Here is a 14252-nt window from a genome sequence, read left to right as displayed (position 1 = left end):
GCTAGAACAGAAGTCAACATTTTACAAAATCACATGGAGACAAAACTTCTGTATAAGCAGAAATATTGCCTGTAAGAGCATGAGGCAATCCTTCTGCACAGCAAGGCTGCCGCTGATGTGTTGCCTCTGCTTTTGGGCATCCCCCTTCCAAGAAGGAGGAGAACCAGTGGAAAGCAGTAAAAACCAGAATGGGCCTTTGAAGACAAGACTGAATTAATTAGAATTGTTTTGAATTAATTTTTCTCCAGAGGAAAAGAGGAAAGGGTAAACTGAGAAGGGTTGCAGTGATCTTCAGATACGCAACAGGAAAGGAAACTGTTTGTTCCCCTTGTCTGCGGTTGATTGCATGACAGGAAAACTACAATGAGTAAGGTTCAGATTTGACATTAGGAAACGTCAGGAAGGTGAAGTCTCAAAGGGTCAATTGCTGGGCAGTACTTAGGAATGTAAACCTAGGTTAGGAATGACAGGCAGAGTTGGTCTTGCCTGGGTAGATCCACAACATCCCACCAAATCTGACTCTGTCTTGCTGAAAGTAACTGACCCTGAGCAGACATGAATAATGAATAATTGGAAGAGGGTGATGGCTGTGTATGTATGTATAGGGATGACACCATTTATTGGGGAAGATGTGTTATGCATTCATGTTTCATATCCTCATCCCAAACTTGGGCCAGTAACATTCTGTATGATGATGGGATGGCATTTCCTTCTCTCTCTCATTCTTTATCAGTTTCCTGTATTTACCATTGCTTCTCCCCCTTCAAACTATTTTTTGGTTGTAGGGAAAGTGGGGAAAGGGGCTCTCACTCTCTCATGCTATTGGAACATCCTGCATTTTACAGGGATTAGGAAAAATCTCTTGCAAGTCCACCTGGGGATTCTGACTTCTCTATTACCATTGTGAAAAAAGGGAAGGTCCCTTGTTGTATGACAGCTGCAGGGGCCACTGAGCTTGAGTAAGGCAAAATAAGGTCAAGATTTTGCAGGCAGGGCATTTTATAATATTGCCTGGGAAAACTGATGAGAAAATATTTCACAAATGCATATTTATTAAAGGTAGAGGAATTATCTCAGATATGAAAGCCAGCAGTTACTGAGGCATGAAAAAAGGACGTGGATCCTCTTTTATGTCATATATTAATCAGTACTTTTTTAATTGACCGCAACTAATCTGAAGATATTTTTGTATATTTAATGGACTTAAGACAGGATAAGGATACATTTGCTACAAGGAAGCAGCGCTATTCTTGGGGTACTGGGATTTTGGTTTTTTAGTTGGTTGCTTTGTTTGTTTGGTTGTTTTTTTTTTGGGGGGGGTGGGGGTTTTGGGGGTTTGATTTTTTTTTAAATTGTTAGGATTGTAATCAGTAAGCAAGTCTGTTCATGTCAGTCAGAGATCTCTAGAGACCAAAAATTTCAGCCACAATTAGAGATCATACAATAGGGCTCAACGGTACTTTTAAAGATCTTTTAGTCCATCCTTTCTCTCATAATGGAGGAACAGCTACAAGTAAATAATTCTCAAGAGATTTTTCTCTCTCGTCTTTTAAGAGTCATCAATGGTGAAGAGTGCTCTGCCTCCGAAGACAGGCCATTCCTGTGCTTACAGGCAGAACCTAAATGAATAAGCTGAACCGGGTCTTCTCTGGCTATTTCAGAGACTATCACTAAGGGTTTCTTGTCCCATCCTGCTGTTTGAGGTGTCTGCCCAGCAGATGGAGAGTGAAAACGGAGAAAGCTCACAGTCCAGCCTGTGAAAGTACCCATGAAGGTGAGTGGCTGAGTTAGAGATGGGGATGTTTCCAGCTCTTTGCTCCTTCCTGACTCCAGCACATTCCACTTGGAAGCAAGCATTTGTATTGTAGGATATTCTCTCAGCCAGTGGTTCCCAAAGGAGAGCAAGGCACCAGAGTGAGGATCACATCTGTAACTGGTTGAGCAGTAGGCATCTTTCTCTCCGGTGCTTCAAATCTGTCATGGTAGGAGGGAGACTGACAACTAGGAGAAACAGCTAGAACAGAAACCAGGTTGGAAACTGTCCCACCAGGCATTCATCTTGGTGCAGCAGAGACAGAACAACACAGCACCTGCTGGTGCATGGTTTTAAAGCTCTCTATGTGAGTGTGCTTGGCCGCTTCCCCTTAAGATTCACAGATGGCTTTGCGAGGGCCGCAGTGATCTGTACTTATGACCACAAGCCGGCAGGCGAGGTCTGGGCTGTGGTGTGCCCTCAGCGAGTTCTCACTGCTTCTCTGCATCGGCCAGCTTTCCTGTTTTTAAACAGTGCATGGCTCTTTCTGCTGCTCCTTCCCATCTCTCCCCACATTAGGGTATCTCTCCGAATGAACTGCCATGGGTGGCCACAAACTTGTAACTGCGTGCACCTCAAAAACCCTGTGTTTATTATCTCGTGTGAAGGGGGTGTTGCTGGTTTTCATGTTAGTACTGATCTTACAGTGCCTAGAAACTGCTATTTTATGTGGTGCACTAAAAGCTTTGGCTGAGTATTTAGAAATACATTTGCTATTGTAGCAAGATGTTTCTAGCTGTTACTGTCAGAGTAGGTGCCCTCTTGGACAAGCACCCACAGGGTGCCCGCCACAGGGTTCAGCCCTCAGGGGTCCTGAAAGGGTCTTGGGGCTCAATTTGAAGGCCCAAGGCCATGTAGCGAGAAACCCATGTCTCAGGGAAGTCCATGACAGTTTTGCCAGCTGCAGGGAAGATACGTCAGCAAGAGCCTTCCTACACACACGTAAGGGACACAACACATCTCCAGTTAACACAGATCATAGCCAGTACCATTGCCGCTCAGTTGCCATGTTACCCTGAGTGGTGGGTGAAGTCTGCAGGGGAGCATGAGCATCAGCTGTCCTTGTGCCTGCGTGGGATGGATACATTCAGTGGGCTGGTGTTTCAGTCCCAGTGTTTCTTCCACAAACACCGATTCATAAGGTGTTAACACTGCACAACTTCATGTCAGCCTTTAAAATCATGAGCAACATGGACCAGTGGATAATGAAATGTTGGTATTTATAGATATTCTGGGTCTGTTCATTTGTTTTCCTACAAAATACGTGCACACAAACACACATATATTATTATACACAGACACGTGTAAATAGAAATTCCCTGTCAAAGATGGAATATTACAGTGTGTGCTATAGCATAGACTATATATAGCCAGGAGCTCACTGCAGATATATTGCTTCCTATTTGCAATTATAAAAATCACGTTCCTTCCCACAAATCATTATATAACTCTCCCATGGCAACTGCAGCAGTTGAACAGGAAAAGAATGTTAGGAAAATATGTATATATTTAGCTGTTTCGGTGAAAAAAAGGCATATTACAAGGGTGATTAGATACTCAACGCCTAACTCTTTTAGTACTCACGAGAGAGGCTGGAAGCTGTTTCCCCTTGCTAGGATCTCCCTGAGCCTAGATGAAAGCTTTTTACCTGGTGGACGCGAGTACATTGGAATTGCTGTTTGGAAATCTCTGGGCTATTAAAATTTGCAGTCTACATTTTGGCCACAGGGTGCCGCTACCAATTCAGTTGACAGACCCAGTTTCCCCAGCGAGTTTTAACAGCATGCCTTGTCGTAACTCGGCCTGTGACACTAGTTTTTGTGGGGCTGCCTGTTGTCCAAAGGTTCATACAATAACCCTTTTCTAGCAGTCGCCAATGGACTTCAGTTCAGCTGCAGTCAAGATGTTTCCTCACAAAAGAATAGCTTTTTATTAAAGTGCACAAGTGAAATGTGAGCAGAATTAATAATAAAAAGGACCTAAAAGAGAACTTTAAGAGGTATTTCATAAACATCATATGTTTTTACAGGGTTAAAAAAAACTGATTCTTGTAATAAGATTTGAGATGAATCTGCCGAAAATAAGCTGTGCATCTCTGCTGTTATACAAACTCATAAAAAGTATTGGTGAAACAAGATATCGATTAATCCTGTGGTGAACTTCAAACATCTCCTCCACCACCATTAGAAATGTGCTGTTTCAGATTCTTTTTTAATCAACTACAGATTTTTTTTTCAGACTCTTTCCTCATGTTCCTCAGTATTTTAGTGACCTCTGTTCTGTTGGTAACTAGTGGATGTAAGTGCAATAGCATCAAGGTAGTCTAAGGATACATTCAGACCTGAGAATGTTTATTTGCAGTCCTCAGTGGTTAGAAAAATGCACATTTTCTAACATGTGAAAGGCATACATCTCAACAGATATAACTACCTAGTGAGAACCCTATGAGCATTTTGCAGCATCTTCAGGTAAAGGAAGAAAATGCGCTGCTGTCAAGTCATCTCTCCAACAACATCTGGGTAGATTCCAGCTGAAAACTACTGACAGAGCTCTCACTTGGGTCTCCTCTGAGAGGCAATGACAAAAGGAGGTGAGGATGTGGGGAGAATCTTGTGCTGGGTGGCCAGAGAAGAATAGGGGAGGGGTGGTAGCAGCAGCACTCAGGACAAGTGTCAAGAAAGAAAGGGGCAACATTTTAGGTGTGGAAGGAAAAGCACATAATACTATCGATTTTTCCAGTAAGCCTTTCTTACAAAACAGTTGGGAGCCACTGACAATTCATGGTTCTGCAGGTGATAGAGACCATGTTCTCTTCCTGGAAATCATCATTTTTTTCCTGGAAATCGTGACGTTTTGAGCACTGCTGGCCTCTGGCCAAGTCAGATATCATTTCACTGATCCTCTGCCTGAAATCAATTCATAATAATGCAGCATGGTGAGAGCCTGACAAATAACCTCACAGTGCTGTTGTTGATTGCAGAAAGGTTTTCATATTCTTAACAGAAATTTGCCTCTATTCACAGCCAGTTGCTTTCACTTGCCTGATATTAGCTCACGCAACAGTGAGTTTCAGGCATGCGTTGCAATGTCAAGCCTTTGAAAAGAATTTCACATTTTTCTGTAAGCTATATATCACCTTGTTTCGCTTCCCTGTGTTCTGCAAGATCCTGGGTTTAAGAAAGTAAATAATAGAAATTAAGGGCGACTTCATGCCATTTCCGTGCAAGGTACAGGACTGATGTTCCCACAGGAAAATGGTCTGCTCAATTCCCTAAATGTGAGCTCAGTAAAAATCCCCAGATTCTCATTAAATGGCTGGAATGTGTCAGACTGTAGAAATCAAAACACTCTGCTGAAATCGTTCAGAGAAAGCTCTGGCAGTCTCCTGCCTGATGTATGCATGAATGCGTGCATGTATGTCGGCATATACGTATTCCTGCCCTACTCCATGACAGCTCAGCTGCTGGATTGCCTTTGGTATTGGATCTGAGAGGCCCATGTCTGTTACTTCCTTTTGGAGAACACGGAACAGTTTGGTATCTGCTCCCCAAAAGGAGGAAAACACCTTCCAAAACACCCAAATCCTCTTCTGAACAAATTCATGTTGCTCTGGCAAGTCCAATCACCATCTTAAAACTTTTTTTTTCCCTAGAGAGGTGCTGCAATGGAGTTTTATTTGCATGAGCTATTTTCTCACAGATTAGCTGTTGCCGCATGAAGTCATTAAGGTTGTCCAAGAAGTTGTGTCCTGAGAGAACAGATGGCCCTCAGGACCTCATATGCTGGGGCAAGCAGCTCCTTTTGAAGCTGTAATGGCTGCTCCAGGGCTCTGTCTGCCTTGTAAGGACTTTGGTGCAAGGGACTGTTTTCAGTGGCAGCTAAGATAGGGGCTGGGAGAGCACTGGCTGTTACTGGAAAAAAAAGAACAAGCACTTGACTCTATTTGACAATGTAATTTCTGTTGTGTTTTCCCAGACTGATAACCTTGTTCCCTTCTTAATAAAGATCCCTCTATATCATGTCATACCTGCCTGCTTGCAGCAGGTGTAAAGACAGGCCAGGCCAGTGCCTTTAGCTTTTGCACATCTTGGGACGTGGGCTCAAGTTGCTAAGCCACTTGGCAGATGATTGACAATTGCATTCACAGCAGTGGGAAAGAACAATATTTATTTAAAGAATTAAGCTAATGAAGAATATGGCAGCAGGGTGGGTAAGAAGGGAGTAACACAGCCCAGCTGCCACAGGGCCTACCAGCAGATAGCTGTAGATAAACCACAGATACTTGTGTTAAACAAAGACAACAGGTTTTGTCCTTCAGAGTTTTTTCTACTTAGAGCACGGGTCAAACTTGACTTTGCTTTTTTAAAGAGATCTGCCAGAAACAAAAGTGCGAGTGCATGGAAGGAGGCCTGACACAGTCGTCCTTTATATTGATGCCCCGTACAGACAAGTTGGCAGGAGTAGGAATCTGAGATTTCCTGAAAAAAAGAAAAAGATACTAAAAAAAATAGCAGCAGGATCTTTTGTAGTGAAGGCTGGACAATAAAACAGTGAGAGATCTACTAAACCCTCAGCAGGGAGAAGAGCCTACTCTCCTTCATGTGGACAGCTGAACAAACACTCTGCCTTTGCTACTATCTGAAGATACAGCTCCTGAGCCTCCTTCCCACTATTAGCTTTCTAAACACAGCACACCAACAGCAGGCTTCAGCTAAAGCTTGCACAACCCTTGCAAAAAATCAGTGCTATTGCTTCTTGGCTAAAGCCAGTTTGGATATTCCTGAAATGCATTGCAGTAATCACAGTTTGACTGCCTTCTAGAGAGCTTGTTCTGACTCAAAGCCTACAAAAGCTCAAGCACAATAATCTGCTTCAGACTCTCTTACTCCATGTGGATGGTCCCAAAATTGGGACCTGAACATAACTGTCATTTCAATTACTGGCTTCAGGGGAACAAAGAAGGGGCTCTTTTTACTACAGTGAGACTGGTAAGATGATCTCTTTCCCAGCCCTAAGCTCCCACTGGTCCAATAATAACCAATAATGGGGATTTCTCTCACTTGCATCCTCTGGGAGATGCTTATATATCACTGATTCATATTGCAAGTTTCCTTGTTGTGCAACTGCCGTAAGCCTGGCAAATCAAAGAGCACTGACAGCTTACTGAAGGAAGGGATACTGAGCAGAGCTGGACAGGAATTTTTCAACAAAACAACTGTCAACACCAAAACATTTAAAGGAAACAATAGGAGTGCCAGAGAAAGTTTAACGAGAAAAGTATTTCAGAGAGAGATGTGTCCACTTCCAATTGATGGGTACACCATGGGAAGGGACATTATTTGACAAGCAGGAATCTACCCCTCCCTCGTTGAATCTGCTCCTGGGTGTGTCCCTTTGCCTTGACCTACTGGAGCTGCCGCCTGGAGCATAAACTGTGGACATACTCCCTTTAAAGCCGGTATGCCAGATGGCATCCTCCCTTCCCAAATTAGAGATGAAGTGTGTTGGCAGAAACTCCTTGGGAAGCAGGAAATGTCTGCACAATGCTTCCTGCTCCCTTCCCAGCAGATCTCCTCACTGTCTCACCGCTGCCGGAATTGGCAGCTCCTAGCTCCCACTGCCGTCAGAACCCAGAGCTCCTTAGTTTTCTGAAGTCACAGAAATGACTCTGTATAGCTGAGCCCTCTGTTCTCACCATTTAATTACCATTGTTTCAAAACCCTGTTTGATTCTGTGTTACAAAGGCAGTGTCTAATGCATGTCTAATTTGATATGATACAGTTGTCCTTAGAAGTAAACTGTTTTGACAGTACCTAGAAGCAAAAAGTCCCACTTCTTTTGATAAACATTCCTAAGTTTTGAATTATTTGCAGGAAGTTTCCACAATGAGATGTTTGGGACCAAAAGATTGTGTTTGGGAAAAATGAGCTAAAGCAGCTAAAGCAGATGTAGCATTTCAGTTGTGTGGCAGTGACATAATCATGCTTCTAGCCCAGAACAGCTCACCTGATTTCCAGAGGCATGATTTGACAGGAACTGCTGGCCTGTTCCCTTGTGGAAAGACCGCCTTTCGTGTATTAACCAAAGCACTCACAACAGGTGTAAACAACTTTCCATTAGAGGTAAAGTTCCTGATACATTAGACAACATCACACTTTAACCTTCCAAAATCTAATTTAATTCCGAGGATCAATAGCTCATGTTACTAATATATTTTGCCAAAACCCTGGGATCATGTCCTACATATTATAGTAATTCTTTCCAGAAGAATTTCAATTTGTAAATAATGAAGAGCTCGTACAACTCCTTCTGTTAGCAGCACTGCCGGGCCTTTTGCCAGTTTGTAAGCTGAAGAATTTTGGTGTTTAGTGCTCCCATCTGTTCAGAAAGCCTGAGGGTGAGTAGTTATCAAAAGCAATATGTGGGCTTTTTTATTTCATGTCTGAGATTTTATGACATACTTTGTCACAGAACAGGCCACTGGGGAGAAGAGATTTCCCTCCGAGTCTCTCTGCTTGGGGAACCTCTGAAGTCCCACATACTTAATATTTGACCAATCTTGAGCTGAACAGACCAAAATTCGCACAAATATCTAATAATTCCCATCCTGATACCTCCGATAGAAATACGACCAAGTGTTTCACAGTTATGAAAGAATTAAAATCTCAGGCATGTGTATACTCAGCGCAGAGGAATTCGATAAACACAGCTCTGTTTGAACAAGGGCTTTGAAGGCAGCCCTGCTGTCAAGGTATAAGGAACTTTTTGTTCCCCAAATAAACACTTCAGATGTGCGCTTCTTCTGCATCATGGTTTGGAAGGTGAGGACTCCTCTCCCCATGGGGATGGCAGGTTGCAGGGGGTGGGGACACAGGGCTCCGGGAGACCTGCCTGCTGCAGGGGGACTGCCTGCGTGGTGTGAGCCTGCCTGATCCACCCAGTGAAACAGCATTCTTGTTGCCTTTCAGCTGGGATGCCGCAGCCCTCCTGGTTTGACTGCACTCCAGCATAAAGGTTATTTTCCACAAGTGACCATTTCAGTAGAAGTCGCTCAGGACACCTAAGGGCAGGTGGTTTGGCATCTACGAGCTCTCTACATAGTGTGTCAGTCGGCTGTTTGCCATCTGTCCTCTGTCCCACCATGGGGACACCCTGCTCTCCTGCCAAAGGTGCTCTTTTCCTCTTCCCCCGGCACAAATGGACATCCTGGGGTAGCATTCACATTGCATCTTCTGCAAGCTCTGTCTGTAGAACTTGCATGGAAATAAAGGTTGATGTTGTCCCCTCTGTCTGGCAGCACAGGAGATGGTGCAGATGTCAATGGGGTGGCTCCAGGGCTGGTGGAACGCACTGCAGAAAGTGGGCAGGAATTATCACCCACTTTGTAGAAATCTCTTCCTTGTTCATCAAAACAAGTTACCAGTGATCCTGAACTCCAGTGTGATTCCAGGTTATGGATGGACCAGTTCCTCTCTTTGTTTTTTATTTCTTTAGGACGAATTAAGAAACTGAACTCCTGAATTAAACAAAATAAGCTAAAAGCTCCAAGGGGCCTTAAATTACAAGTAGATCTTTAACTTTTATTTAAAGCCTACATTTTGTGGACACCAGCTTCTTTGGGGTTTGCTCTTGGCCTGCTTTAACTCAGAAGACTCACTGTCAAGATAATCATAAGCAGGATCCTACATATTTACTTAAGTTTCTGTTTGTTGTAAATGTTAAGTGTTGTGAATGTTGTAAATGTTGATAGTTTTTGTTAGGTTCATCCACTAATAAACTGGTGGCTTCATGTAGTTTTAGTGCAGAGAAACCAGACAAAATCTAAATGAACTCCATTACCAAAATGAAAAACAGTACTAAACCTCAGAATTCAAACATGATTTGCATTTGGAGAAGGCTGTCATGGCAGGAACAAGGTGAAAAAGAAATGTCAAAACATGAGCCTGAGAAGGCGCTCCAAAGAACCATTTTTAAACACCCCTTTATCTTGAAATCAGCTAGTTTCCATATTTATTAGATATAGTCTATAAGTGTAACTTAAGGTAACTCACTGTACCACATTCCACTGGTTTCACATAACTTTGCATTCATTTAATTTGCAGTATCATTACAATTTTGAAGTAACCTCCACACGACCCTGAACAAGTCTATTGAACATCTGAAATTCAGGCCAGCTAGTCTCATTAAAAAACCGTCATCAGTTAAAAGTGTCAGAGCTGCTTTTCTTTTCCTTATTGACAATGCATTCCAGCCTTAACGAATGGCACAGCAAGAGGCTTATTACCCTCCTGCTCTGCTAAGGAACAACAGGAGTCTTCCCTATTGATGCAGATCATCTAAAAACCATTTTGCTTTGTTATGTGTTATCAGTTCTTCTAATGCACCACAGCTAATTAAGCCTTTGCCTCCCAGACCCCAGATCTTTTCTTGCTGCTGTCCTCCAGTTTCAGTTTTAGTTGGCTTGTGTACATGGAACTGAATAAGCCTGTTTTTGTTAAGTATCCTGGCTTAAGAGGGATTGTTTGGAAAATTATAAGTAGAGTCTAAAATCAATACCTGAGCAAGATTTAGGCACTTACTCCTCTTTTCATTTAAGTAAGAAGCCCACATTTGAAATATCCTTGAAAGCCAAGGCCTTAAGGGCAGGAAATTGTACATTTAGGGTTTTATCCTCAAGCAAGTAGAAATCATCATAACTTCAACCATGCATGCTGCTGGGATAATGAGCAAAGCTACAGCCAGCAGCCAGTGGCCAAGCCATCCCCAGGCAGGAGAGGCTGCTGCTGCTGGTCCCCATCCAAAAGAAAGTGCTTGACACGTCTGGGGAGCCTGAGCAATGCCCGCTCTGGCAGCCTGGCAGGTTAAAGATGCTCGGCATTTGGTGAGGAGAGGTGGAGCACAGGCAAAGTCACCATGCTCTGCTGGGAACAGCAGCCCCTGGAGCCCATTGGCTGGCTGAGAATGGTAGGGACAGCTCCCACATAATGTCTTCTACCAAGTGATGCTCTTGACATCCTCTGTGAGTGCCACGGCTGGGAAAGGCGGCAGGAGAGTAATCAGTTCAGCTTACTGCATGGCTGATTTAGCCAGCAGGCTGCCTGGGAGAGCAAACACATGCAGTGCTGGCATGGCAAGGTGTCAATAGGACATTTTATTTGCTTGCTTGTTTTTTGTTTGTTTTCAGAGAACCTCCTTTCCCCCTTTCTCCACAGGATTTCAGCATGGGCAGAAAGCACATCTGTAGAGCAGTGTGATGTATCATGAAAGGCCTTACAGAAATATACATCTCTGTGATTGCAGTGATTAAGGGTGTAAGCATGGCATGTCCTGTGGGAAAGGGGTGCAGCTCCAGAAAGAGTCTCTTTCAGCAGCCAAGAAAGCTTATCAGTATTGACTGAAAGCATTAAGCTTGTATCAATAGATTTACAGTTTAGAAAGTTTGACTTCCTGGAAATTAATTGAACGTTTCTTTTCCAAATACCAGCACAGTACATCCTCATCAAAGATCCAATGGATGAACTGGCAGTGCTTGCTGTTGGTGACACCTGGATTCAAATTCTCTGTTAGACCTGTTGGCATTCAAAAAAACTAAAGTTTTTGGTGTGTTGTTTTTCCATCTGAAGATGAGCCACAGGAACTCTAAATTTGTTTAGTTGAATACTAAATTAAATGCACATGATTTATTTGTCTTCGGTGCCTAATATGTCAGCTTTAAACTTTACAGTTAACAGCTGCAAGGAGGCACAAAGCTGGAGTTCGTATTTCCCAGCCACTGCCCAGACAGCTGCAAGCTCAAACTCTGGGATATCTGTTTTCAAGAGTTTCTTCAAAATCTTGAGAACTGGCCTGATCCTTTCATCTTAAGTGGATGCTGAGCTGTGGTGGAGGGTGCAATGGGCTGTCCTGGGTTCAGTGAACTTCCACAGAGAATGTCAAGAGTTCTCAGGGATCAGCTCATCCAGAGATACAAATTGTATCTGCTAAGGTGGGTGTGGGTTTCAGATGTCGTATTTAAGTCAAAGTTTTATCTGTAAGGCTCCTGGAAAGCTCCAGATTAAAACCCAGCCACAACAAATCTTTCTGAGCTGGCTAGAGCTTCCTATGCAAGGTACTACAAAGTGCCAAAAAATCGCTTTTAAAGACCCTAAGGAAAGGGAATTCAACACACAGAACAAATTAATGGCACCATTTTAGAGCAGATTTTTAAAGCAGCTATTAAAGGGTCACTGCCAATTAGAAAATGACTAGAGATTTATTGGAAAACTAGGGCAATTTCTTAAAACTGCTTTCAGATTTAGCCTTCTACTCCTAACCAGGTTTTGTGGTTGAAGCATCACATTTCTCATTGTTTTAAGAAACAGTTCCCTGAGCAGAAGACCCGATGAGCTCTGGTTACTTGTGCCTCAGTGACTAATGATATTCTGCGACTCATGCTGATGGAAGAATTTCCTATGGCTGGAAGTTTCCCTTCTCCTCCTGGGTGGCTTCCTTCAGTCTCTGGTAACAGAGCTCACAGTAACAATACTATTTTAGGTCTTTCTCCTCCACCCCGTCACAAAAGGTCAGAAAACCTGTAGGAATTTAATGTATTTAAGAATTCTACATCTCTCTTTGATACGGCTGCAACAGGCCAAAAGTCACTGAGAAGAAGAAAGATGGACAGATCCCCAGGCCCTGTAATCAGGTGAACAGCCAGATATCTTTAGGAAATTCAACTAAAAATAAATTATCTGTAAGCTCTTGCTGTGTGACTGGCCTACCCAAGCCACAGAATATCCTCATTAAAGGACTACATCAGAAAACAGGGAAAGTGACTGAAAGTCATGTCCAAGGTCCAAACCACACCATATAACACTTGATTATTTTCCCCCAGTGTAGTCATCCTGAGTGTTGCTTGTCACTACTGTAAGTTTGGAAGGACAGCCTTGCAATCACCCTATCATCTCTCTCTCTGTTGTTTTGCTAAGGTTCCCTTTCTCTTCCTTTTCTTTAGGGCTCACACACACCTCTATAAAAGCTGTAAATGTCTGTGTGAATGTCATGTAGGTGACAAACTAGTAAATTCTTGGTGTTAGGTTACTATTTCCAGCATTCCTAAGAATCCACACTACATCTGTCTATATATACATATACATAAATACGTATGTATGTGCGTGTTTGGTAACTGTTCCTTTAAGGTGCCAGAAATGAGACAGACAGGGTTCAGTTTAGGCAACGTAGTAGGCTGTGTGTAGGCAGTGAGAAGCAACCTAGAATATGAATCCTGGCTCTGCTTTGATGCAATCTCCACTGAAGTTGAGGGAGTTGCTCTGGATTTACGGTGCTGTTTATGAGAGTGGAGCTTGGCACAGAACCCTGTGGCTCAGCCTTTATAATACATATAAAATATCTAACTGTGCTTGCTTCTACAAGATTAACCCAGCTGGTGAGATTTCTGCATGTAAATAGCTATGAAATACATTGTGTAATCCCCGTGACTGATGTTTTTAAACACGTTTTGGGCAGTGCTGTGGTGGCTGTCTGCACCAGATTCATTACCCACCGGAGGGCTGACAGTATCAGCAGAGACGCTGGTTTGCAATGCCTCCTGCATGGTGAAATCAAGCCAAAATGAACCACTTCAAAGCAAGGATGTGTGGAAGGCAAAAATTTCTGACTCACTCTCCCCTGAAGGAGAAGGTGTAATGCTGGCTCTTCTCCCATGTGCCTTCCTCTCCCCACCTTTCCTTATTGATACATTAACAAGCTTCCTGACATAGAGATAGGAATTTGTGTAACTCTACAAGTTCAACAGCACTTGCTACTCATTCCTCAAGTCTCTTTGTAACATCACAGCTCCTTGCTGTGAAAGTGATCACAGATTAGGTTGACATGTGAAGATTTATGGCTAACACAAAGATGGATGATTTTAATGGGAGGCTTTACTGTGATCTTAATCTGTGCTGGTTTGTTTGTTCCCAGTTAATTTTGCATGGAGTCCCCAGCCCATGTGAAATCAGAAACCGCAGCTGAATAAAAAGAAGTCACATAAGACTATGCGCCTCTCCCTTAGGTTAACCTACGTTTTGAAAGCCGTAAGTTTGGCCTCTTGCATCTAGAAAACCATAGGAAGCATGCTGCAGATGCAAACAAACAAGACCATGTGAGCCTGTGATGAAAGTTGGGTTTATAACACAAGCCCAGCGACAGGTGAGCTCCATAACAAACTTGGTTAGAACTGAGAAGCCTAATTAAGCAGCAGCTGAACAAAGAACAAATAACTCAGCTTTGTACTCATAGTGGTCCACAGAGAAAGAGTGAAGAATCCACCCAGCTCCTACCAAAATTAAAGACATATTTATAAACAGAATTGTTTCTAACAAGAAGACAAATCTCATTCTTGTGTAACTGTCCTGCGGTCAGTGCAGAACCCCAGGGGAATAATTAAAATCAGAATGTT

Source organism: Pezoporus wallicus, unplaced genomic scaffold (genome assembly GCF_028554395.1).
Source record: "Pezoporus wallicus isolate ANWC-B61680 ecotype Strahan unplaced genomic scaffold, APGP_CSIRO_Pwel_v1 scaffold_3294, whole genome shotgun sequence".
Taxonomy (NCBI): domain Eukaryota; kingdom Metazoa; phylum Chordata; class Aves; order Psittaciformes; family Psittacidae; genus Pezoporus; species Pezoporus wallicus.
Note: the sequence above shows the minus strand (reverse complement) of the source record.